Source organism: Tiliqua scincoides, chromosome 2 (genome assembly GCF_035046505.1).
Source record: "Tiliqua scincoides isolate rTilSci1 chromosome 2, rTilSci1.hap2, whole genome shotgun sequence".
NCBI lineage: Eukaryota > Metazoa > Chordata > Lepidosauria > Squamata > Scincidae > Tiliqua > Tiliqua scincoides.
In genome coordinates, this window is record NC_089822.1 from 235292903 (window position 1) to 235320710 (window position 27808).

The following is a 27808-nucleotide window of genomic DNA, read 5'->3' on the forward strand; positions in this document are numbered from 1 at the left end:
GGATTGGGCTGTGAATTGCATCCAAATAACTTGAATGTCTAGTTTCTTGTGCCCAAGGGAGAGGTGTTTCTTAAACAGCAACCCACCCACTCCCCAGTATGGCAGGTCTACTGGGGACAATATGAAAAATAGCTTTTGATAACAGGACGGAGATCTGTAACTCCAAAGAAAGAAGTCAAAGATTTTGCAGGTGTTCTGAAGCGCCTTTTAGGATCCAAGCGATCAACTCTATTCCACTTCATACAGATATTATGAAGCTAAAATGAGAGAATCGTATGCAAATTCCACTGGGCACCTTAAAGAAAGAGCAGGATACAAATGGGAAAGTAGAACAAATAACTTATTGATGCCCCTAAAACACGAGTAAGAGAAGAATTATTTCCAAGAGTCCTAATTCAACATTTGCCATCACATGTGAACAATATGTACACCAGAATTTTCAAGAATAGGTGGGAGCCTCCAACTAGTTTTTCTGAATTGTATTTTAACTACCTTGCAGGTTTGTTGTGAAGACAAAAGGTGGGAAGGAACAATTTACACCACCCTGAGCTCCTTGGAGGAAGGGCTGAATAATAATAATAATAATAATAATAATAATAATAATAATAATTAATAACTATTCAGAGCACAAGGCCTACAGACATGAAAAGAAATGCATGCTTGCCCCTAGAAACCCAGTCTTGTCCTATGTCTGTGCTGCAGGACTTTCCATTTTTGTTTGGACAGGGCATTATAAAAAGACTGTCCCTAGAATGTGCAAATAAGCAATTGCTGGCTGTCGTGCTCCGGGACTGACCTTCAGGGGGATTTAAAAAAAAATCTAACCAGCATTCCTCTATTGCCCACTCAGGCAGTACCGGAATAGCACTCACATAGTAGCCATCAAATGATCAGAGGTCCACGCTGCAATTTTGTGTGGGTGTGCAGCTGCGCGAGAAGCCACTAAAAAGATACTATCACACAAAAGAAATGAGACATTAGTATGAGTAGTATGTTTATACCAGTGGGAGGACAAAGGAAGCCAAGGGATAGACTCAAGATGGCAAAGAGTTAGATCAAGCATAGCAGGGGGGTGGATGCTGAACTGCAAGAAATCCCTTAAGGCTTCTCTTTGCTGTCTTTTTGTAGCCAGTACCTGTGACATTTAAACTTATTTCAACTATTAAAGGGGTTTGTGTGTGTCTTCTGAAGGATAACAAACCAGGGAAAATGGAATCTGCTAGAGCAGTGGTTCCCAAATTGGTGGGTTGCAACCCACCAGGGGAACCGGAAAAGGGCCTTTAAGGGAAATGGCCCAGAAAGAGGCAGCAACACAATCACAGTGATTGCACTGCAGCTGGGCAGGGTTTTGTAACTTAAGTGGAGGTTGCTATAATAATAATAATAACTAGGTATTTATATACCGCCTTTCTGGTCATCGGATTACTCCTCTGACTTTATTCAAGGCGGTTTACATAGGCAGGCGTTTCTAAATTCCTCAAGGGAATTTTTACAAACATAGAGGTTCTCTCTTTCAAGAACCAACAACATTTCAGAATGGATCTTCCTGGTTTGGTCTCACTTCTGGCCTCCAGTTCTCCCACACAGGCTGACAAGCAGCTCCATCTCTCACATGGAGGGCAGCCAAGACGCTTCTTGCTCACACCAAGAGCAGGTGGAATCACTCAGCTGGGCTTGTCAGCTGCTTCAAGGTCTCTCCATTCTCAGCCGTTCAGGGAACTGCCAGTGTCCTCGAACTGGCGACCTTCTGATGTCATCTTTGGGTTAACGGAGGCTCTACCCTCTAGACCAGACCTCCTGCTCCAGAGGGTCTGGGGAGCCTACAGTCCTTCCCCGAGGCTTAGAAATGTGGGGAGGGGGGAATAAACCATTTCCGGTTTTCATCCCAAAACATGAAGTGTTTTTTTTTTTCTTTTTTCAACATTTCCAAGCCTTCGGGAGAGCTGCAGAAGGAGCCACAGGCTCCCCAGACCTTTCGAATTGCCATAGTGACCCCTAGGTAAGTTACAAATCCCCTTCCCTGCCCAGCATCAGTATGATCATGGCAGTCATGTTGCTGCCTCCCTCCCCCCCTACACACAAAGACTTACAGGATTCCCAAAGTTGGACTAGGCCTTTGCTAGAGACTGAGATAAGCTTGAAAGCAAGTTGGGAAGCAGACCGTCAGAAATCTGACTGTGTTCTGAAAGGCCACTTTGGAAGTAGGACATGTGGAACATCGGCATGAAAGGAAGCTCCTACAAAGCTGTGAGTTTGTGGTGATCTCAAGGGCACCTCTCCAGAGATTCCAGGAGACATTTGCCCAACCCACCTGATCATGTAGATCTAGCAGTATAAACTGTTTCTGGAAGGCTGAGCTTCTTCTTAACTATCCTTGTGTGATTTTAGGGCCAGTTTAGACATGACTCATCCCACACACACCCTTCCCTCTGCTCAAATCCTTCTGCCCGGCTGGACTGGTGTCTTGCCGAGCACTGGATCAGGCAGCCGCAGTCCGACACAGCTTGGAGGGTGGCCACAGCACACAGCATCCTTTGCTCCAGGCAGAATTGAGAACAGCTCCTTTGCATGTTAGCCCAGCAATTCCACCAGAAGACTTTGTAGTGCTTCCAGGTAGGAAAGGTGATGATTACACTCACACTCCTAAAAGTCAGGTGTGCTACAGAGTGGAATTTCATTGTGTTATATGCAAATTTAACTGTGCTCATAAAATATAGTTGTGCTGTCTAACACAGTTGTGACCCACTTCAGTTTTGGGAACTAAAAGCAGAAGTGGTCATGATTGTACTACAGAGCTGTTCTGAGGCACGGGGAGATCCAAAGAGGGCTCCATGGGCTCTTCACACCCTCTGGAGGGCTGGCGCAACCCCTGGTGGGTTACAAAACACTCTTTTTACAAAACACTCTTTTTCACAGCAGCGGCATATTTGCAGGGGCACTGTTATCTCCCTGTCCCCCACAAAGACTTATGAGTCCCTCCTGAAGACTTGCCTGGAGTGTTTGGGAACCACTACCATAATAGTTATAATACTTGTACTGTCTGCCTGCCATTGTCACCACTGCCGCCACCACAGTGAGGATCTTTTAGTTGTTACTCCTGCTGTTTGTGCTACTGTCACAACTGAGCAGTGAGGTGGCTAAGTTTGCAGACGACACCAAACTTTTCCAAGTGGTGAAGACCAGAAGTGATTGTGAGGAGCTCCAGAAGGATCTCTCCAAACTGGCAGAATGGGCTGCAAAATGGCAGATGCGTTTCAGTGTAAGTAAGTGTAAAGTCATGCACATTGGGGCAAAAAACAAGCCAAGCAGCATCTTAAACAGACCCTCAAGCAATATGGGATTCACCTACATTCTCTTCCACCTGGGACAAAACTAAAGGATAGCTGTCGCATCCCTTGGGCTAATCATAAAAGTAGTGAGGCTATCTCAGTGAGGCAACTATCTCTTTGTCACAAGTGATTTGATTCAGTGCTCTCTTCCACAGAAAACGTGTAGCATATGAGGTTCATGTGTCCATGCTTGCTTAATTTCCCTTTCATTCATTGTCCATAAGAACATAAGAACAGCCCCACTGGATTAGGCCATAGGCCCATCTAGTCTAGCTTCCTGTATCTCACAGCATCCCACCAAATGCCCCAGGGAGCACACCTGATAACCAGAGACCTCATCCTGGTGCCCTCCCCCACATCTGGCATTCTGACATAGCCCATTTCTAAAATCAGGAGGTTGCACATACACATCATGGCTTGTAACCCATAATGAATTTTTCTTCCAGAAACTTGTCCAATCCCCTTTTAAAGGCGTCCAGGCCAGATGCCATCACCACATCCTGTGGCAAGGAGTTCCACAGACCAACCACATGCTGAGTAAAGAAATATTGTGCATGACTTTACACTTACTTACGCATCTGCCATTTTGCTGTCCATTCTGCCAGTTTGGAGGGATCCTTCTGGAGCTCCTCACAATCACGTCTGGTCTTCACCACTCGGAAAAGTTTGGTATCATCTGCAAACGTAGCCACCTCACTGCTCAACCCTGTCTCCAGGTCGTTTATGAAGAGGTTGAAAAGCACCGGTCCCAGGACAGATCCTTGGGGCACATCGCTTTTCACCTCTCTACATTGTGAAAATTGCCCATTGACACCCATTCTCTGTTTCCTGGTCTTTAGCCAGGTCTCAATCCAGGTCTCAACCTGCCCTCTAATTCCCAAGATCAAGCACTCCCTGCTGAATGTTATTCCACATCTCTGATCAACTTGGGGGGGGGGCTTAAGTCGTAGTTTAGATGCCTTGGAAGAAGTGTGTTGTAATGGCTTTGGAGGATGGTGAGAGGTCTGCATCAGCCAACCTGTTACTACCAGGCAGCCCTTAAAACAGAATCTTTTCTCTGCAGAAGCTGACAGCCAAGAAGAAGTGTTATTTTATCAGTTTTTTGAAAGTTTTTGTGTGCAGTTCAGGGGCCCTAATCCTGATAAGTGGTCTCCCGAGGCTCCTGTTTTATTAAAAAGACAGTGCTCCGGGATGTCAAGAGAATTCTGTCGTCTGTAGCCTAACTGCTCAAGACCTAATTCTTTCCAATAGAGGGCAGTGGTGTCATATTAGCTAGTAATGGGAATGACAGACTTGTTCCACTAACAACAGTAGCAGCTTAACTTTTTCATCAGCGCAGTTTAATACATTCAGTGTGGAAAATCCTCAAGTCACTGGCAGAATTTATTTAAAGCAGTGGTTCCCAACCTTTAGGAGCTCAGGGACCACTAAGGCAAAATTTGGAGACGGTGGGGACCACATGCAACCGCCCCCCACCCTCGCACACAAAAAATACAATTAAATTTGTAATACATAAGAAGATTATTTAATAATTAATGTGATGGTTGTGCTTGCATTTGCTTCACTAGCTGTGAAAGTCTTGGGTTTACATGGAATGCATGGAACACAAAATAATTCCCCCCAACTCAGAGGTTTTCATACCCACCCAATTCAATCCAATCTCTTTTCCCCCCACACCAGACCACATTACGCACAGCCCTTGCCTCTTTTAAGTGTGGAAAAACACCTCAAAAAGGAAGAGGGTGAGCACAAGGGGATTATAGACAAGTCATGCAAGGTAGTTAAATGAGCCAACAAAAAGCACACACATCCCTCCACAGTTCCTTTTGTTACACAGCCCTGGCCCTGCTCCCCCCACTTGTGAGTCTAGAGTCCTTAGGAAAGAGTTCAACACAATTTAGGCAGGTGGGTCCTGAAGGAGAAGAGATGTGTGAAGGAAGCACCAGCTCAGAGCAACAACTCCGAATGGCTGCTGCATGTCTCAGGATGAAAAGTCCTTTTGGTGTGCACTGCAAAGTCTTTAGGGGGAAAAGGTCTCTTTTCACTTCCTGTTCTAATTGCTGTCATGCTCTAGCTGTGGACTACTTTGGTTGGAGCTAAGAGAGTGTGAGCAAGCCTATAGATAGGCTGCAGCCACAAAACAACAGCTGCCCACTCTGCCATTAGTCTGTGGAACTCCCTGCCCCAGGATGTGATGATGGTGTCTAGACTAGATGCCTTTAAAAGGGGATTGGAGAAATTTCTAGAGAAGTCCATCACAGCCACAGTGTGACTAACAGCCCCATTCTAGGCATGTCTACCCAGAAGTAAGTCCCATTATAGTCAATGGGGCTTACTCCAAGGTGAGCATGCATAGGATTGCAATCTGAGAAGATAGGGGAACTGGCCAAGTGTGGGGTGGGGGAGGGCTCCCCATGGACAAAGCTGCTGCTGCTCTCTGAGGAGGAAAAGTCAGGGGTTACACCTGCTGTACTTGGCTATGGTGGTGCCTGTTCTGCAACTTCTGAGATTGCTTCTCCCCAGGTGGGCAGCTTGCAGTAAGACAGCAGAGGTGCTGCCTATTTCCTTCTCCAAAAGGGGTGCCAAAACCTGGTTGCCTGGATCCCTCACTCCACCCCTGGGTGTTAGAAGAGCACAGCAACTGTTACCCTGCACATGCCTGATCTCATCTGATCTTAGAAGCTAAGCAGGGTCAGGCCTGGTTAGTTCTTGGATGGGAGACCGCTTGGGAATACCGGGTGCTGTCGCCTTATACCATAGTCTTTCGAGACTGATGGTTGACAACCATTACCATCCAGGGGGCCCAATCCTACCAATTGGGGAGAGGGTACCAGGGCTGGGGGTTGTTTCTCCCCTCTCCTGCTGCCACAATGCCTCCAGCTCCCTCCCTCTGTGTTCCCTGGCAAACTGGAGTCTGCACTCCCAGGGAAATCACATCCAGAGAAACCCACTTCCAGGGAAACCGCCCGCCCGCCCGCCCGCCCGCCCAGCCAGCCAGCCAGCCAGCCAGCCAGCGATGCCTTTGGGAGCCTGCTCCTTCTCCTCCTCCTCCTCACACCTATTCCTCCCCCCATGCCCCCCTCCCCAGGCCCCCCTAATCTGAGAAACCAGGCCGCCAGGGCTCACCTGTAGGCACAGGGTCAAGGAATGCAGGCAGCGGGCTGCAGTTCACCTCTCCTCTGCATGCAGCTGAGCCAGGAGGCTGCACAAACATGCGCACCTTACAAGGCACATGCGCTTCACTTTTTTGCTTGTCTAGGCACTCACAGACAAGGGGGAAGGGAGGTGGAGGGGAGAGGCAGGAGACGGAGAAAGGCTATACTCTGATTGGCTGCTGGCACTGCAGAGGCTTTTTTTCTGCCTGGAAGGGTTTTTTTTTTCTTTTTTCACCAGAGACATCTACCTGGGGGGATGCTGTGGACCACCAGTGATCCGCAGACTTTGGGTTGGGAACCCTAGATTTAAAGGAAAGCACATCCACTTCCGTGTGGGGCTAGTTGAAATTGCCTGGGGTACATTATTTTAGGAGACTTAACTTATTTTTAAAGGACCAATGCCTGTCCCACAACATTGCTGCTCTACGTGACCATAGTGGAGATCTTGTATTGCAGCAAACTCATTTCTTAATCCCTTGGGGCAGCAATTTTTAACCATTCTGCCGCAACATATTAGTGTGCCGCGAATGGTCCAAACGTGCACCACAGGAATTTGGGGGAGAGTCATTTATTAGTCATTTAGGGGATGTGAGCCCCTCCCCACGAGCAGTGTGGTGTGCCTTGTCAATTGTCAAAAAACTTGTCCAGAAGGCTGAAAAGGACAAAAATTGTCCAGAAGGCTGGAAAGCATGGTTTCTGAGGGCCAAAAAGCAGAAGACAAGGTTTTCAGCTCTCTGAAGACCTCAAGAGGGCCACCTGTCTGACTGGAGCACACCTCTGATTGGGTTTGGAGGTCTTAGGGCCCCTTGAAACCCACGGATTTAATTATCTGCAGTTTTCCTTATCGTCAGGGGTTCCTGGATGATGAGGGCCACCCAGTACGTTGATTTAAAGAAAGTGTGATTCAAGATTCAAGAGACCTTTATTGGCATAATAAGTCACATACATTTTTGAGTATGAAAACAACATGGAAAGAGTGTCACATGATAGACTGTCCCTAAAATATTTCGTATAGTGAAGTGGTCTTGTAAAAGTGGCCCTTTTGGTAATATTCAAGTTAGAGCACTATGCATGCCTAACTCCAAAGTAAGATCCATTGTGTTCAGTAGAGCTTTCTCCCAGGAAAGTATTATAAGATTGCAACCTCATAGAAACCATTTCTAAGGGATTTTTTTAAGAACATGGCTGTTTGTTATTGTGCCATTTTGGTGGGTGCTTTTAATGCATCATGTGAAGAGACCTTTTCATCTCAGCATGGTTGTGTGAATCAGACCTCAGTTGGCTTGATGAACTGGAACAAGTAAGACAGCATGTATGAAAGCAAGATGTCAGAGAAGAGGTTTGCTGCAGACCAGCTTCCACAGAGCAGGTAGAATAAGGGGAGGGATACGGCTACTTATTTCAAATGTAGAACCAATAGCTATTTCACACTTGATGGTACTAGTGGAATGATCTCTCATGCACACATTTCCACATGGCATGGTGTTACTGAGGCCCACCCTGGGTGGCCAGGAGTTCCCTAGGAGCAGGGGTCTCCTCTGGAGGTGAGGCCTACTCAGGAGTAAGCCCCAAGTGCCAGCAGGACTGGGGGCTGTGCAGGGCACCTACATGGAAGTAGGGACAGGGAACAGCTGGCAGCAGGAAGACACGTGGGCAGGAAGGGTGGGGCTAGGCCGACCTGAGATAAGCCTCATAAGGGAGCTGGAGGAGAAAGGTCACTCCTCTCTGGAGGGGTGGAAGGCCAGAGGGAAGCCCAAGGGAAAGGGTGACCCCGGGAAAGGAGAGAGGCCTCCATAGGGAGGGAGGCCCAGGCAAGACATGGTTGTCTAAATGGGCGCTCGATGCCAACTACAACCCAGGGGGACTAACTGACAAGGGAGCCAGCACCAAGGTACTGTGGGTCCTCCCAAGGCCAGCCAGCCTGACCCCGGCCAGCCGGGGCAGTGCCCTCAGAACCCAGGCACAGGGCTGAGGGACTCGGGCCGGGAGGCCTGGACTATAATCTCCAAAGAGCCGGAAGGACCGGGGCCTAAGCCGTTCCGATGACGACAACACCAGTCAGCCTAGACTGAGGTGGGCCATGAAGTAACGAGCCACATGAATGTAAAGAGGTTGACTCAATTAAACCGTCTGTGTAAAGCTACCATTACCATTACCATTACCAAGATCCAGGTCTACAGAGCTTGCGTCCTGAGTACACTTCTGTACTGCAGCGAGTCATGGACTCTTCGCTCACAACAGGAGAGGAAACTGAGCGCTTTCCACATGCGCTGCCTCCGACGCATCCTCGGCATCACCTGGCAGGACAAAGTTCCAAACAACACAGTCCTGGAACGTGCTGGAATCCCTAGCATGTATTCACTGCTGAAACAGAGACGCCTGCGTTGGCTTGGTCATGTCGTGAGAATGGATGATGGCCGGATCCCAAAGGATCGCCTCTATGGAGAACTCGTGCAAGGAAAGCGCCCTACAGGTAGACCACAGCTGCGATACAAGGACATCTGCAAGAGGGATCTGAAGGCCTTAGGGATGGACCTCAACAAGTGGGAAACCCTGGCCTCTGAGCGGCCCGCTTGGAGGCAGGCTGTGCAGCATGGCCTTTCCCAGTTTGAAGAGACACTTTGCCAACAGTCTGAGGCTAAGAGGCAAAGAAGGAAGGCCCATAGCCAGGGAGACAGACCAGGGACAGACTGCACTTGCTCCCGGTGTAGAAGGGATTGTCACTCCCGGATTGGCCTTTTCAGCCACACTAGACGCTGTGCCAGAACCACCTTTCAGAGCGTGATACCATAGTCTTTCGAGACTGAAGGTTGCCAATACAAAAGCTACCATACCTGCTTCCCGTCCATTAATTCACCACTGCGCCTCAACCAGGTAAGCCCCTCACTCTCGGTACCGACCCCAGGGCAGGGGCCTCCTCCCGCCATGGACGTTACACATGGAAAGAATAAACACGCAAGTGGAATCCATTCCCCTGTTGGTAAGCACAAGTCAAACCTTGGCCATAACATTAGAGGAGGCCACTTTAAAAATCAAGTAGTAAAATGTCAAGAACTGTGTGATGAGAACAAGGCAAGAATGTAAAGAAGATGTGAAGAGGCTATAGTTGTATTTGGAAAATGAGCAACTTGACTTGTAACTTGTGAGCAGCATCGAAAACTACAGTCAGCAGTGAAGAGCAGGGGGGTCATGACCTAGAATTGGATAAATGAGCATTAGAGGTATATTAATAGAATTTGTTCTTAGACCCATTTTTCCTGCATTTTGGCACTGGCTCCAACTATTCATAAGCCACCGGCTCAGCCTGCACAAATAACCAAATATCCAAGTCTCCAGTTATTAAGAACCAAACACTTTGCTGGTCATAAGAGCTTTATGATAGTGGGAAAGCCCTTATAAATAGCCCTATTGAATGTACAGTGCATTCCCCACATGGATTTTAGCCACTAAAGGGCTGATTAAGCTGACCCAATTTCAGTAGAGGGGAAAAAATCCGAATACATACAGAAGCAAACGTTATAGATATTCTTTTCTGTAAAGCACTATTGTTCAAAACAAACACCCTTCTTCCTTTCCACCCTCTTTCCAGCAGTGGTCATCATCAGTATAATAAACCCAGCATGCATAAATGGGAAGATTTATTACAAAAGAGCAGCTGCACTCTCGCTGCACCCCTCCCCCCATAGAGTCTTCAAAATGTGCAGGAAGAAGGGAAGTCAATTAAGCTATTGATACATTAAGCAAAATATAATTTCCTTGCACCCAACCTCTATGAAGACCAATTGTTTGAACAGGTGCAGATCAGTGAAACAACTGACAAATAAAAATGGATCAAAATATTGAGTTAAAAACACAAAATCTCCACAATTCAAAAATTACCATTTGCCTGTCACTCACTCCACTTCCTGGCCAAGCAGGGTGACCACATCATATGATTCTTTCTGCATCTAGTCTTTCATCTGAGGGTATAGAGATGAAAGGTGTATATACACCTTCTTTTAGATCCGTGGCAGTATTCTAGTGTTTGGGATAAAACTGGTATGCAGTCATGTTTGATACTCTGTCTCCATTGAACAAGTGCTGATAAAATAAACTGGCAAATTATTCAATTGCACCTGGGAGTTGTTGCCCAGATGCTCCTCGTTCCTACTTTAACTTAGCAGACATTGCAGTTTCTGGGACAGTAGGGAAAACTGGTTCTTCGTGCTTGTACACAACACGCACTCTACCCTGCTGACGTCACCATGCAGAATGTGACAATTGAAGTGATGAGTTGGATTCCATTCACTCTTCACCACCAACAATGAAATTTGGAGGGCAGAGCTTTGTAGTTAAGACTCATGGACAAAATTGCCACATTCAAGAACATTTGAGGCCTGTAGCCTGTGCTTGTGTTTCACTGTGTGCAACATGGCTTTTTCCAAGTAAGAGTGAATGAGGTTAAGAGTGAATGGAATCTAACTCATCACTTCAATGGTCACATTTTGCATGGTGACGTCAGCAGGGTGGAGAGTGCACTGTGTACAAGCAGTCTAAGAATGTGAAAATGCAGGCTGCTTTGGGGCAAGTTCAGTCTTCCTAACATGGTCTTCCAAATCATTTACCCCAAATATCTTGTGGTCACCAGTTTACATTGCTTAATATTCCCCCATTGTGATACACTGTGAGATTTAAAAAAATGAAACTTTTATGAACCAATATGGACAAATACCACATGGGCCGATCCTGAGACATATACCAAACAAATTGTCATTTGATTCCTGCCCCCGACCTTGACTGACTGTTGTCTCTGAAGAGCTTAGTCAAAGTGGAAACCCATGCACTTTGTACATAACTAATCATTTTTGCAATAGGAGATAAATACTTGCAGTTGCTGGGCTGCTTGCTGCTTGCAGTTGCTAGTGCTTCACTAGCAGATGACAACCTTGCTAATGAGCACTGGAGAAGGACCGTCTTCCCAGATGGTGAATCATTTCACTAAGAAAAGGGTGTGCATATTACAAAGTTCTGTAGTGTGCTGGAAGTCAAGAATGATTTCCACTTTAAACCTTGCTTTAATTGTTGGTAATAACCAAAGATGTCCAGGTGAGTAGTATATATAAATCAGGCCTTTGTATAATGTAGTGAAGGGTGCTGGCCAAATGGATGAACCCATGACACACTGCTTACAGAATCTCTGAGTTTTGGGAGCCAGGAATGCTGTGCTTAGGTTTCATACACCCACAAACACACACAGTGAAACCTCCACAGGGGATCAGTTCCACCCCTCAGATACCTAATAGGTACCGAATACCTAAGATATGAAATCCACAGAAGACACACACAGCACTACAATACTTACCTGGGGGCCATGCCCAACCCTCCAGAGGTTGCACCCAGGCTCCTTAGAAGCCTCCCAGACACAACTGGAAGGCTCTCTCAGTTTGTGCCAGCAAACTGGAATTGCCTTCTGGTTGTATCCAGGAAGCCTTTAAGGCAGGGGTGCTCAATAGGTGGATCGCGATCTACCGGTAGATCACGATGCAAAATGAGTAGATCGCGGAGCCCTGTCTCTCCAAACTGTTAATATGTCAGTTTTGTCTAGTGACTAGACGAAACTGACATATTTAGCTGACACTAAACTGACACTGAAACTGACACTTTAGCTGCTCTTCAGGCATGCAGCAACAAAACTGACTAAACTGACTAGACTAGTCAGTTTCATCAGTTTCCTGGGGCTGCATGCCAGAAGAGCAGGAGCTAAAGTGGGCGGCGGCGGGAGGGGGAGCTGGGCTGCACTGGACTGAGGCGCTTCCTGGGGCTCCGTAGCGGAAGGGGGGAGGGGCGGGAGTTCGAGATGGAGTCGCTCTGATGGTGGTTGCCGCGGGAGGCCCCGAGTGACCCTCCCCTCCCCTTCCCTTCCAGTCAGGTCCAGCCCAACCCAGCCCAGCCATGCCCGGCCCAGCTGCCCCTGTAGGAGCCCAGAGGTAAGTGCTGCGGCAGCTGCTGCTCTCGGTCGGGGCTGACAGGTGAGACGACCCCCTGGCCCCCCCGCCGCTGCAGGAGGAGGGCCGGTGGGAGCAGTGTCTCCACCGCCTGCCGCCTGCACGCGCAGCCCCTCTCCATGGAAATGGGGAAGCCCCCCGCCTCTTCCGAGGAGGACTTGCGACGCCTCCCTCTCCCTGCTGGTCTCGGGGCGCAGCCACAAAGAGTTTGGGGGGGGAGTGGGGAGCTCCTTCCCCCCGTAGTGCAGCAAGGCTGGGCATGTGCCTCTTGGGGGGACCTGTGGCTGCCCCCAGTATGGGGGGTGGGGAGAGAGGAGAGGCCTCCCGTGTGCTTCCTGAAGCATCTGGTGGGCCACTATGGGGCACAGGAAGCTGGACTTGGTGGGCCTCCTCTGACCTGGTCCAGCAGGGGCTCCATACACCAAAGGGGGTGTCTGTCAGACGCTTCCTTCCCCCCTGGTAGATCTCCGGGCCTTGCTGGGTTTCAAAGTAGCTCTCGAGCCAAAAAAGTGTGAGCACCCCTGCTTTAAGGCATAGGGAAGCCATACATGGCCTCAGAACATCTCGCAAATATGACTGTAAGGCACTTCCATTCGCTCCTCCAAAGCCTTCCAGACATGGCCTCAGCATCTGCAGATGCTGTGCCTGTGGATAAGGAGAGCCATATATATATATGCCATATAAGGAGAGCCGTATATATATATATATATATATATATATATATATATATATATATATATATATATATATATATATATATATATGTATGTATGTATATAAGGAGAGCGTGTGTGTGTGTGTGTGTTTATATTTATACAGAGAGAGAGTATATTAACATTCTTGTATTCATGCGATATTACCAAATTTGCAATAAAGATTTCACTACAAGCTGATATACACTCATAGTGCAGTTTAAAGTTGACTGATTTACTTCAAAATATGTTTCTCCTATTATTTTTGTTATTGATGTTTTATGTACAAAAAATATCAATCAATAGTGATAATAATAATGTTCCGAATAGTTGATCGCAGCCGTGTAAGTCCTATGTGCTGAACAGAGTCCACATAGAAATCACACTGTAGGAGTCTGTCTAGGTATTAATATGCAAACAATATTTTTTTCCTTGATGGGTGGTGTAACTTATTTTTCAATATGTGTCAGGTAGCTAAAGAATGATGCCAGCATCTCAATTTTAAATACTGATTCCTTCTTGCTGAAAGATTCATATCTTGATCCACATATACTGTGCCAAGTAGTTTAACAATTGGGATCTTAAGTAACTATAACAGAGGTGGCCAAACTTGCTCAGTGTAAGAGCCACATATGATAAACCTCAGATGTTTGAGAGCCTCAATGTTTAAGAAGCATTTAAATTCTTATATATATGTACTCAAGATGAACATTAAACGTATGCTTTTATCCAGCGGACTCTCAGTTTCTACCCAGTAAATAATTATAAAGCTTGAAAATGTTTTATTTACCTTTTATATTAATTGTGATGCAAAAAGGAGTGCAGACAACATATTTCCAAGAAGAGCCACACATTCAGGGCTGGCATTAGAAGCTGCAGGGCCCAACTGGAAACACTTTTGCAGGGCCCCCTCTCGTTCTGAGGGGCCCCTTCTACTAATTTTTTTAGCTCTTAGCTTGAATGGAGCCAGACCAAGAAAAAAAATATGTTACTTCTGTGCAAGTGGATAGGACTCCTGTACCTTTACTGCAAAATGGGTACCTGGGAGGTCGGCTGGAGGGAGGAGGAAGTGCGTGCCCAGCCTGCAGCACACCCCAGCTCTTTCCCATTGCTGCCCCATCCACAGCAGCCTGCTCCGGAGTGAGATGAGGGAGAGGATGGCACCGGGAGCTGTGAGGCAGCGAAAGAGCAAGGCACATAGGCTGCAGCCTGCATAGCACCAATTTTGGACCAACTGAAAGCAGTGCTGGGAGGAAGCTGCTTCTGAAGTGACCCAATTTAGGGCCAGTTGGAAGCAGTGGTGGGCAGAAGGGCAGTGGGGGGCCCAATTGGGCAAAATCTTCCCAATTGCCTAAAAGCCAGCCCCGCACACGTTATATGTCAAAGAGCCACATGTGGTTCACGAGCTGCGGTTTAACCACCCCAAACTATAACATGACAGTGTGACGTATTAATATTCATACCGTACAGTCTATAGAAGACGCTGCAGCAGTGGTTCCCAAACAGTTTAGCACTGGGACCCACTTTTTAAAATGACACTCTATTGGGACTCACCTAGGTTTACCAGACTTTTTTTAAAAAGGGGGATCTAGAAAGAAATAATATTTTATTTACATGTTTGTTTATAAGTAATAACATCCAGAAAAAAGACCCTCAAACATTTCTGTCCCTATATACCTGCTTGCAAACTGCAGGAGCCGAGCTCTTTGCAAGGTAATTAGCAGCTACAATATATGATTTTTGAATATCCGCAGGGCTTGAGGCAGTTACCTGATCTTTCCGCCGCCCTTTTGTGACCCACCAAAAATCAGGACACGACCCACCAGTGGGCCACAACCCAGAGTTTGGGAACCACTGCTCTACAGTTTGTTCAGTAGATTATATACCTTCCCCTGAGCATGTGCATAAAGCATAGCTAGATTGTTAAATACTATCAATGAGTGCTGAAATAATGTGTAATGGTATAAGTGTCAGGTGGAATTTATGCCCCTTGTACATAATTGTTTTGTGTCCCGATTGCAGACTGTACCCCATTCCCAATTGCTAGAGCTTCTCCATTCCTTTTGCTAAATATATATGTACAGTATATTCTCACTATATCATTTGGCTCTCATTTAGTTGGGGCCAAATGCTTTTCCATATTTCAGAGTATTTTATTTAACTTTGCTGCACTGTTTATGTTGCTTAGAATAGTTTTGTTTCAGTCGCAGATTCATTTGGGTTATGACTTACATTTAAAATGTATTTGTAATCTGCTTAAATATGCTAAGAATTATCCTTCGGGACCACAGTAAAATGCAGTCATGTTTATTTGTAATTGCTACAAAACGGTTTACAGAATTGTTAGTGTCTTTTATTATGCCCTGCTACTGAAGTGTTTGCTTGTTAATTAGAGAAATTTCAGCTGTCATAGGCAGCAATTATAGCTTCCATATCACTGTCTGTTATGAATAGTCAATGAGAGCTGATTAATATGCATGAGTAGCAGTATATAGCATGTGTATTGGACTAAAGCAGTAGAGGGAGTGTTCTGTACTGCAAGTGGAGGAGGGAGAGCCTTAAGGAAGAAGGCAGAGTTGCTTCCCAGCGCTCAGAGCATCACCAACGTGAATCGTTTCAGTTTCGCCTGACTACTTTAGTGTGCCAAGGGGGATATCTGCACGCATGCTTGCTAACAGCCTCACAAGTTCTGCCGGTGAATAAGGAAGACAGTTCTCTTAAACATGGGATGCAGCTTGTGCTCTCTGCAGAAGCAAGAGGAACAGTACAAATTACTGTATGAAGTTTGCCAGGTAAAGCTCTTTGCTTTGAATTTTAAGTACACTAGCTTAGTGAGAGTTGCTGCTGGGGCATAGACATGGAACCTTTAGAGATGACTAAATCTAGTGGAATATTGTGGTGTTTGATGGAGACTTCGGTTGTTTTTGCAATGTGCCTCCCGCACAACCAGTTCAGAGGTTTAAATTTTGTTTTGAAATGCATCCTCCCTGAATTTTGCACACCAGTGGATCTCTGTCCCTACATGACTTAAGGAAAATATCTCAGCCAGGGTCAGATCTTGGTCATGCACTCTTTGAACAAGCTAGGGAAGACATGGGTGATGATTGATGTGGTGGAAAGGTTGGTCTCTGTTTACCAGTGGTTCTGTGGTGCTTCTTTCCAGCATGCTAATCCTTTCAGCCTGTGAGGAGCTGTTTCTGCAAATACTTTGACTCAAGTAGCACTCGTGTCTGTGGCTTCTGGCAGATGTAAACATTTTCTTTTAGTAATCTTCTTCCATGGAATTACTTCTTTATAATCCATATTTCATGACATTCTCAAGTTTTCTCCTTAAAAAGTACAGAGAGAAGAGAACAACCCTTTAAAAATAATAACTGTGTGTGTTCCATCACATTTTCTTCTAATTGGTGTAGGCTGCGGTACCAGTTAAGTTGGGTCTGAAATATCCTTGGCATCCCAAAGCATGGATTTTGTAGCAATGCTGTTGACAGAGAGTAGTAAAATTAATTATAGTTTTAAGGGGAAATGTAAATGTTAATTTATAAAAACTCTTCCTTAATTACTCTTTTCCAAATTGGATCTGGAAGTGTGGCTTTCTTTCTGCTCCATCCTGTATTTGACTGGAGAAGAGACAGCAGAATGTTCCTTTGAACATATATATATTCACATGTTTATGTGAATATACAATGATTCTAAGTTTGCAAAATATTTTAGAAAACATAAGAACACGGAATATTCAAACGCGATATTGCATCTGTTGATGAATGTTAAATGGAATTTTTTTTTACACTCACCAGCAGAGGGTGTTGCAATGCAAATTAGAGAAAGGTGAAACAGCCTTTCTTGTAGAACTGCTCGTCATTCACAACATGATGAATAAAATGTACATTGTGTTCTGTGCTAGTAGGAACACAATTACAGAGTAAACAGTTTAAAGTCTGTTTCTCCAACATGCTCTGGAGGATGCCATTGCTCTGTAGAAAACGTTGCAACTCCTAGGGGAGTCATTACTTACAGTCATGATGGTTTTAAATCAGCTGGCTCCCTTGCTAAGAAATAGTTCAGTGTATTGAGATGGGGCATTTGTTTGTTTGCTTTACTGTTAGGTAAAAAGGCTTTTGACCATCATCACATACTGAGAACCAGTGGCGTTCCTGGAGGGGGGCAAAACACTAAGTTTCAGGCGCTTGGTTGCTGGTGTAAAGCGGCCTCTCCTTGCCTTCAGAGCCCATCACAACTGCAAAAGCTTTTGCTTTTTGCTTAAGCTTTTCAGTCACAAGTGGCTCTGAAGGCAAGGAGGAGGGACTGCTTTACACCAGCGGTGAGGCGCCTGAAAAACTTTAGTGTTTTGCCCTCCCTCCAGGAATGCCATTGCTGAGAACACGCTTTGTTTGGTGACCACATAACAGAACCTGAGGCCAATATTGTCCATGAGAATCTTCTTATTCAGTTTTATCTGTTATATGAGTTAGCCTACAATGTTGCCTTGTTTTGTTTGCTGTGTCTCGAAGACTATTTGTGGCTTACGTGCACAGTACTCAGAACCAGAAAGAATTTGCAAATACTGTATACTGAACTCCTTGTGCAGCTAGAAAGCTTGCAGATGGTTTGTAAAATGTCAGGGAGGCTCTTGAGAATCTTGTAGGATCTTGATAATATTTTGACACCTCAGTTCTAAAAACACACACAATGGACCTCAGTTCTAAAAACACACACAATGGGGACCATACAGCTGGATCCTTGAAAAGACTTGAAAATAAGCATTAGCTGCACAGTGTCAATTATTCCCAGTTTCAAAGTTCCAGTGCCATAATCTGTACTTTTCCTTGTTCTGTTTCTATTAGGTAATAACTAATTAGAAACTGCACTGTGAAAACATTGGCTCAAGAATTATGTATAAGGAACACAAAAAATTATTCATTTTGAAAACAATGTGCTCAGCCATCCCCCTCCAGACATAATTCTATGTATAGTATTTATGATTTGACTGAATTTCATTCCTTATTTAAGCTCGTGAACCTCTTGATGACCTAGCTGAACTAAGGTACTTGAATTTCAGCCTGTTAAGCCTGAACAATTCAGGTACATTGAAGTACTGGGGTTAAACCAATGACCAACTTGATTGGTTGATCAGCTTTACCAGCACAACTGGAACTCTCTGCAGGGGCAGAGGCTGCAGCTCATTCTACATGGGACAGTGAAGGATTGCTGTGCCACATTTGTTCTACAAGTATTACAGCCTAGCCTCTCTTAGAGAAAGGCAACAGCAGATTCTACTATATTTCTAACTCCAAGACTATTTATTACCCCTTGGAATGACACCAAAGGATCACTCCTTGCATGATACAGCTGTACTAGAAAGGGAAAGCGAAAGACCCTGGGTGCCGCGATACTGGTAACTGTTACTCTAACAGTGCCAAGAACAAAATTCCAATGCCAGAATTTGTCGTCATTCTAGTACAGACCATATGCACCTGCCCATATGCGAGCATTTGTGCATGCGTACGCATGTATCTTTAAGTGCTGCTGCTATCTCAACACAGCATCTTATATTGCTGTGACCCACCAGCCTAAGAAGCACTGTCCAATGTCCCTTTAAGGGGCGGGGGGGAGGCAGCAGCTCGATCCCCAGGATCACACTGCTGCCAGGGATGGGATGGGATGGGAGTTTTCTACTTAACCTGCTGTCATGGGGGGTCTGGGGAGGGGTGTGGGGAGCCCTCCGCAGGGCTCCCTGAGGCTGCAAAAGTCTAACAAAAGGAAAATCCAGGCACTTCCAGTTTTCAAAAATGAACGTGTTCATTTTTTTCCTTTTTTTAAAGATGTTTGCAGGCACATGGACTCCTGCGGAGGACTTTCCCCTCCCCCGACCCCCCAAGTCTGCAGCACCGGCTGCAGGTATGTAGAAAATCCCCCTCCCGTCCCTGGAAGCAGCATGATCCTGAGGATCACATTGCTGCCTTTCCCTCTGCCTGCAACAACTTAGAGTGCCACCTCCCTTGTAGGAGTTTGGGAAACAGTGTATAGTGTCAACTTGGTAGACCTTATTAATGCTAATGAGGGGGAATCAGTTTTAAAACTGAAGTGTAACAGGCATGCCAAGTACATTCTTAGTAAATTCACAGCAAGGTAAGACCTGCTTGGCGTTCTCTCAGCAGCGCATGTGCTGGTTCCACATATAATCTCAGGGAGCAAATGAATGCCTATGAATGAGTGGTGGAACTGTGGCTGGATGGCAGTCAGGTATTAAAAAATCCACACAGTTGGCCCACCACATTGTTCCAGTATTCACGCAGTCCTAGAGCTGTATGTGATCTCACCACAGGGTAGTAGCTCCCACAGTAGGAGAGAGGCCCTAGATGGGTGATGGGGCACCTGTTCCTACATGCAGAAGGCCTTGGTTTCAATCTCCAGGTAGGGCAGAGAATAATTCCTGTCTGAAATCCTGGAGACCCACTGTCAATCAGTGTTGCCAGTACTGAACTGGATGGGCCAGTGGTTTTACTCTGTGTAAGGCAATGTCCTGTGTTTCACCACTGCAAGTGAGTGTGAAGAGGGTCTGAATCATCTTAACATTTATTTTTTTTAATGCAGAAATTAAGGCTACAAAATTACCTTTGGTATCCACTTACTATGTAGCTTCGGGGGGCAGGACTATAATCAATGGGCTGAAACTACTGGGAAGAAAATTTAGGCTAGACATGAGGAAGAGGTTCCCTTCTATGGAGCTGTCTGGCACTGGCGCAGCTTGCCTTCCAGTTTGCAGTTGGAGGTTCGCACGAAGAGGCTGGAAGGCCACCAGTCAAGGACTGAGCAGGGGGTTGGACTCGATGACTTCCAAGGTCTCTTCTAACACTGTTATGCTATGAACTTTCTCCAGAAGAAATAAATTTATGGCTAGGATATTGGATTTGCAGTTGATTTGAATCTACTCAAACAAATTGATTATTCTACAGTTGTCAGTATGTTGGTTTTCTAGGATGAGGAACACATAATGGATATAACAAGGAATACAGCAAACAACACAAAGTGGATCAAGTACTTGAGGAATCTTTTTCATCCATAGGTACTTCAAAGAGTTCACTAAGACCTCTGCCACAGTTTCTTTTAAACCCTTTAAAATACATGGAAGATTTAGGACTTCACTTACATGACTTTGAAAATACTGTCCTCTGCCCCCAGCAGGGTTGCTGCGAGGGGGATGTGCTCCACTTGGTGTCTGAGTCCTTGGCCCCAGAGAAAAAAAGGGGTTGAAAAAATGGCAGGGGGGGTTTGCTGGTTCAGCAACCGGGATCCCTCAACAAGGCCTCAGAGTTTAGCAGTGTGGGGGGTTGCTTCACCCTCCTTTCTCCTTCCCCACCTGGCTCCCTCCCTGAGCTTGCCTTAGTCTCAGGGGAGCAGACATAGAGTAGCCCTCAGTTAGCCTGCCAGAGACCTCTCATCCCTGGCCCTGAGTGCCTTACAAAGCCCTGTGCCTTCCCTTCCTAGGCTGGCTCTCTCCCATCCCCATCCTTGGCTTTACCAGATCCAGTCCTGTAGTCAAAGGACCAGCATCACCCCAGAGTAGGGAGGCCGTCATCCTGTGAGGAGCAGCCAACACTGTGCCTTGGCGGCCTGGGTGATAGTGAGAGGCCTATATGTACAGCGTGGGAGGATGGAGGCCAGAATGTGAAACCAGATCGGAGTGTAACAGCTCGAATGTGGTGGTTCTTGAAAGAGAGAACCTTCTTTCAATTTGTAAAAATCCCTGCGTGGATTTAATAAGCCTGCCTGTGTAAACCGCCTTGAATAAAGTCTTGAATAAAGACCAAGAAAGGCGGTATATAAATACTGTATATTATTATTATTATTATTACAGCTATGCGTTGGCCATATAGCGCTGGTGTCTGCTCCCCTGCCAGGGTTGTGATGGGGAACCTGGAGTCCCCGATACAGCGGGGCAAGTCCAAACACGGACAATACTTACAAATTATTATTTGTAACTAGGGGTGTTTAGATGTCATGATCTGAAAAAAATTAAAAAGTAGAAAGCAGTTTTATGTGGTTTTTATTCCAAGTTCTTATTTTCATTAATTTTAAACACTTTAAAAGTGCGCTAGGTAGTTGATAATAAGTGATACAGTGACAGCAGATGTAGCCACAGTCTTATTTCTAATTGGGTTAGAAATATTTATTAGACATTAGAAATAATTATTTCTATTCTGTTTTAATTTCTGGAAAACACCTTAAACATCAAAATGCGATGTTTTGTGTTTTTATTCGGATATTTTAAACACGAAATACGGTGCTTTGTGTTTTTATGTATTTTTAACAAAAACAAACATCTCAATTTATAATTAATGTAGCATCATAAGTAAAGTGTATTTTGCTCTGTAGTATTACTTCCCAACCTGTTGCATGGTATGATGCTGTAGGAAAACTATTGAATATGCCTTACATGCAAGCCTACGCAGAAGTAAGCCCTGTTGATTTCAGAAGGACTTACTCCCAGGTAAGTGTGTATAGGATTGGGGCCTTATTCTACTAGCTGTAGGAAATGTACTGGTTTCAGAACTTTGGCAGCCACTGAACAGCATTAGCTATAATTCTATGACACTGAAAAATGTATATCCCGATTTATTGCGCCAAGAGCCTTCACAGCTGCTCGAAATAAAAGCATGTTGCAGTAGTTGTTCATGTGGCACTGAGCAGAACTTCCTACCCTTGTCCATTTGAGATCACTCTTTCCTGCTATCTTCTAGGCAGAAGCTCTTCCCAAGGACTTGAGACAGCCCTTGAGACACTCAGCCCTTGAGACACTCAGCCCTTCATGAAGGCAAACCTTCTAGTGTGGCTGTTAGGCACAGCTCTGGCTGGTGCAAAGGAACAGGGTTAGCAGCTGGAACCTTGAGGGAGGCTAGTCTTTCCCCTCCTCTTATAATTGAATTCATTGTTGATGAGCCAGAGATCATCCCCTTGCTGTTGAAGGAAAGTCTTGAAGTTACTAAAATGTTATTCTGGGACTTTGGGGGGGTGTTGGGTATTTTTTTTTTTTTTAGTTTTCAGACTGAAATATAAGAGCACTAGGGCTTCTTTTAGATGTCACAAAGTGATGGTCAGCATTGACAAATGTCATGTGTGTCTCCTAGCTCTTGAATTGTCAAATAGCTGCCTTTACAATGAACACAGGATGGCTCTTGAATTAAGTTTGAGGAAATGACTGAAAAACCCATTACAATTTTAATATCTCCCTGTGCATTTATTTATTCATTTCCATTTTATTCCACTTTTCTTTCAGAGAGTTCAGGGCAACATAACTCTCCCACCATTTATCTTCACAACAGTAAAGTAGCTGGCTGAGATCTTCATGGTTCAGACCTTTATGGCTGAGTAGGGATTTTTCAAAACATTGCTTGGAAGAAATACTCGAAACCCATTATAATAAAATAAGAGTCTCCTCTGTGCACATACTTATTTTACCATAGGCTTATTATTTTTTCCTAGCTCTATCACTGTACTGCAACTGAGATAAAGAAAAGTCATACTCTAACACATTGTAGACAAAGCTGCAGGGATGGTATTGCTGTGTTTGTCTCCCCCCATCCCATCCCCCCCAATATCGGGACAGGTGAAACCACAAACTATTTTCAAGGAGAGCAATCTATTTCTTACTGAAATCAGTGGTAAAACTCGTATTTGTTGGGCAGCTCAATCCTAGACCTGTTGGTCAGCTCAATGGCCTGCACTGCACCCTGTGCAGCTTAGGAGACGGCTGGAGGTCACCTCAGGCTAAGGTGATATTACCCCTTAACACCGTGTAACACACCAGCCACTCCATGGAACTTCCTGGATCCATGCCATCTAGTTAGCTAGTGCAAATTCAGGAAGCCCATGTAGGGAGCGAAAGTTAGAATATGGTGATGGAGGCCTCCACTATTCCCAGCCCCTTTCCTGGGCCCGATCCTTCCCTTTCTGTCCTCCCCTTGCCCAGAAATGCCCCTCCTTGCCTCAAAAAAACCCCTCCTACCATCCCCTCCCACCCTCCATGCTGCCTGGTGCAGACTTAACCTGTGCCACCCGGCATGGAGAATGGATCTGGGGGACCAGCTCACATCTTTATGCTGGCTCCCAAGTAAGCACAAAGTGTCTTACGGCACAATTGTGACACTTGGAGCTGGTGCAGGGAAGCCTTCACCATCTCAGTGCAACATTAGGATTGTGCTGTGAATTGAGTTAGTTTGGTCTCGTCTCATAACAGGTAGAAGAAGGAAAAAATTACAACTCATGGTCACATTGCCAAAAGTTCAAGGGATCAACTGAGAATGGAATTTACTTTTTCCTTAGCCTCAGTTATAAGCACAGCACAGGGAGGATTTGATCTCAGGCTTTGCCAGTACAGGATTCCCATGTAGTCAAAAAACAAGCCACCAAGGGCCCAATCCTATCCAGCTTTCCAGCACTGGTGTGGCTGCAGTGCAGCCCTGAGGTAAGGGAACAAATGTTCCCATACCCTTGAAGACGCCTCTGTGACTGCCTCCCCAACACAGGTAGCAGTGCATATCCCAAAGGCACAGCAGCACCGGCACTGGAAAATTGGATAGGATTGGGCCCTAAGGCAGTTGCTGCTCCAGTTGGATTCATGCTACAATTGAAGTAGACTGAGAGCTACAGTCACTGCATTCATGCTTTTATATTAATATATTTATTTATTGTATTTATTTAAAATATGTGTGCCTGCTCTTTAGAGAATGGCAGTCAGTTTGTGCATCAAGTACCAACAGTAATGTTGTTGTGCAATCTGAAAATGCTTAGTCTCTCCCATTTTCCTATCACTTTCTTATTACTAGAACAGCAAGTCTCCTTGCTCCGGAACTTCCGAGTGTAGTACATTGGGCGGGAAGGGCACCCATTGAGAAAACTGAGGGAGTAAAATTAACAAATACAGTACTGTTAGTAAGTTGATTTCAGGCAAATTGTATGGACATTGAACACTTATATTGAATAAGATTTAAAGGCAGAGGCTGCCATCCTATCCCCACTTAACCCAACTCTATGCACAGCTATTCAGAAGCAGGTTCCACAATAATAAATAGCACTTATCTGAGAATAAGTGCCACTTATTATTGTGGGACCTACTTCTGAACAGCTATGCATAGGATTGGGCTCTGGATCACATTTTCAGAGTTCAACGTTTTATTTACATGGTGGAAATATTTGACATAAATTCTTGTTTATGGATTTTATTATTCTAAAACTTAACTAGGACTGAATGGATTACAGCTTTTGATATTTATGTTAAAATATGTGTTTTTGTTCAATGAGAGAGAACGTTTCATTGAACAGCTAAGCAAATAATGTGAAAATCAAAAGCGTTACTTTTCTTTCTGTCCAAATGCTGAAGCTAATGATAGCTAAGGCCGAGTGGAGCTCCAAGGATGTTTTTAAAGCTCTAGGGAAATGTGCAATCTCTGAACTGTGAGCTTCCCTCCATGACATAGCTCAAGGAGTCCTAAGAGCCCTCAGAATAAAGGAGTTGGTGCAGTCCCTGAACATACCTGACCGAACTCAGGAATCTCTGATCCAACTGAGCTAATGTTTAGGCAGAATCATCTTATATACTGCCTCTAAGCCCTACCTCCATGTGGCTGAAGTTAGGGCTTAGAGTGGGTCTAGTCTGGGGGATGTTACAGATCACATGGGTTGAATTACAGAATGTGTACAAAGGGATGTAGCTTTTGCTCAGACAGGGAGAAGAACTTCCTTGAGCTTAGTCAGACAAGCTCAGGGATTACACAGTTCCCTTATTTCCAAGTCTTGGAGGCTTCTCAGCGCTGGGCCCTGGGGCTACCCAGTAGTGTAGCTGGAGGGGGGCAGATGGTAAGTACTGTAGGTGCTGCAACACGCAGTGTAACTGGCCCCTTCCACTCACCATTGGAACCTTTTTGGGCAGTGATGGCAATGCGCAGGAGACGCTGTTTGGTTTGACGAGCGCCTGTGCATTGCTGTAGTTGCCTGGAGTGGTTCCAGTAGCAGTGGGAGGGAACACTGACATGGCAAATTGTGGTGCCTGCAGTACTTACCATTTCCCCCCTCTAGCTATGCTACTGGAGCTACTTCAAAGAATGTGCAACCCCTTGGCACATTGGTTTTCAAACTGTGAGGCATGGCTCCCTGAGGAGCCGCGAAAATCAACAACCCAGTAGCAGTGGAATCCTTGCGAAAAACCTGCCACCCTATAGAACATATAGGATTGTAGCCTTGCTGGGGAGCCACAGCCAATGGCTTATTAGCTGAAGGGAGCCACCAGTCGAAAAAGTTTGGTAACCACTGCATTGGCACCTTAAAAAAAAGGGGAGGAGCTTTTGCATAACTCTGAGTTGTTCATTGAATAAAACAGTACACGGAATTTGCAAGGAGCACGCTAAAAAAACTGAGGCATGGTTGTTGTTTTTTTACAATATTGAAAGAGAAAATGAAATTTAAAAGACTATTTTAGCTCATTTAGCTCGTCACTATAAAACACTGTACACATCCACATAAACTGGGAATTCTGAAATGAGGAAGTTTTAAAATAAAAACGTAAAATTAACCTCAATAACACTGGTGAACCGTTCACAGCAGATACGTGTACTTCAACAAGATGCTGATTTCAAAGACCTTTCTGAAGGCAGGGTTTTCTGCTGCCGAATTAGTTCAGCATTCTCTCCAATAGACTGGAGCCCTGTAATCTGCTGAAAAATGGCCTTTAATGATCATGGCGCTTGTCCATGACTCAGAATCCCCCTTTCTTAATTAGACCATTTACTAGAAACTGGCAATTGAAATTTTCCTCTTCACTTGATGATGAATAATGCAACACCTCAGTGTGACTCTCTGTAGAAAATGCTCTTTTACTATTTCATGGTAGCAGGAATCTTTTTTGTTTGAAATTCATGAGATATGATGTTAAAAGTTAAGCAGAGAAACTGAATTGCAATGAGTGATCTCTTGACCAATAAAAAATACCCTATTGCTTTATAACCTTCCAAAAGTGTTTGTGGCATATTTAGTTAATCTGTACTGTGAATTTTGGGGGAGCTGGTGTGTTGTGCTTTATTTGGAGCCAAGTATTTTTCTTCCTTACAATGATAAATGATTGGGCGAAGAGGTTTTGTAATGGTTTACATACATGCATCTGTTCAACACTGTGAAGCAGGTGGCAGTTATACGCAGGGGAGGAAGCACAAGGGACATTTACTTGAAGCTTTACTGTCACATGTCAAATACTGGAAGGAAAAACAGGCATCTGGAGCAGAGGGAAAAGTGCAGGTTTAATAAATGGTCTGTGTTGTATTCATTAATAATGAAAGGGAAGGTCATGGCTCATTTTCAGGAGTACCAAAAGAGCACTTAAGTTGTAGATGTTGGAACTGAGTCAATTGGAGGGTGGTGGAGCAAGTGTGAATAACAGCATCCAGTCACATTTTTCTGATTTTGTTACCTGGTCTCACAATGATTGAGGGAGGAAGGTGTGAAAAGGTGGATGAGTATATAAGCACCTACCAGAAGTCAGTGTTTCTAATTTGGCTGTACTTTTTTCTCTCAGCCAAAAAAATAAAAAATCATGTCTCTAATACAGTGGTTCCAAAACTGGTGGGTCGTGACCCACCAGCCAGAGAAGCACTTCTCCCTGACTCTTTAAGAGGTGGGGATGGGTGGAAGGCAGCTACGCAATCCCCAGGATTGCATTACTGCCAAGAGGAGGGGGGTTTTAAACTGACCTAAGGGACTACTGGTCTCCAAGTGGTGCAGGGAGCACCACAGATGCCTTTGCAGGGCTCCCCAAACCTCCAAAATAGTAAAACAAAACAAAAAAAACAAAAAACACTATCAATAACCTCTTCTGGTTTTCAGTCAAAATAGGAAGTGGTTTCAATCTTTTTTTCTGTTTGGAGCCTTGGGGAGCCTTGCAGAGGCATCTGTGGGGCTCCCCAAACTCCCTGGAAACTGGCAGTCCCTTAGATCTGTTTAACCCCCCCCCCCCCCCAGCAGCAGTGCGATCCTGGGGATTGTGTTGCTGCTGTAACCCTTTCCCCTCACACGCTTACAGTGCTCCCAACTCTCTTGTTGGAGTTTGGGAAGCACTGCTCTAATAGAAGATTCACCAAGAGATAAAGATGTAGCAAAAGAGAGGAAACAAAGGCTAGGGTTCGTGTTCAGCTGATCAGTAGTGACACTAGGAGAAAAGCAGGGTTCTTGGCTGTTGAAAAAAAATCAATAAGCCTGATCTACAAACAGGTAATAGGCCAATTCTGTGTTTTCTGCTTTAATAACATGCCCCAAACAAGTTGATCAATCACCCTGATGGACCAGATTTGCCCTTAGGTTGTCTCTACTCATTTTGGCATTATCTCTTCTATTTTATACCATTAGTATCTTGTATGCTCACCATCCCAGTCCAAATCATCCTCTTTTACTTTTATCAGGACTTATACCTAACTACAAAAACACATTTTTAAGTTGCATGCAACTGTTTGCAATGTTTGCAGCCCCAGAAGTGACAAGAAGCAACAGTTTATAACCAGAACTGGCGGGGGTGGGGGGGAGATTTGACTGGTTGACTCTCCCTTTCTTCCAGCACCATCTTACAACTTTTGTGGCCTCAAAGTTTACAGACAGCCTCAGAAGAT

At 45.1% G+C, this 27808-nt stretch overlaps 1 protein-coding gene and 1 pseudogene across 1 annotated transcript in view; both read left to right on the forward strand.

The window, feature by feature from the left end:
• Window positions 1–27808, forward strand: part of PDZRN3 (PDZ domain containing ring finger 3) — a 242832-nt gene that overhangs the window by 172883 nt on the left and 42141 nt on the right. The window lies entirely within an intron of this gene.
• LOC136642881 (5S ribosomal RNA) lies at window positions 5960–6079 on the forward strand (annotated as a pseudogene).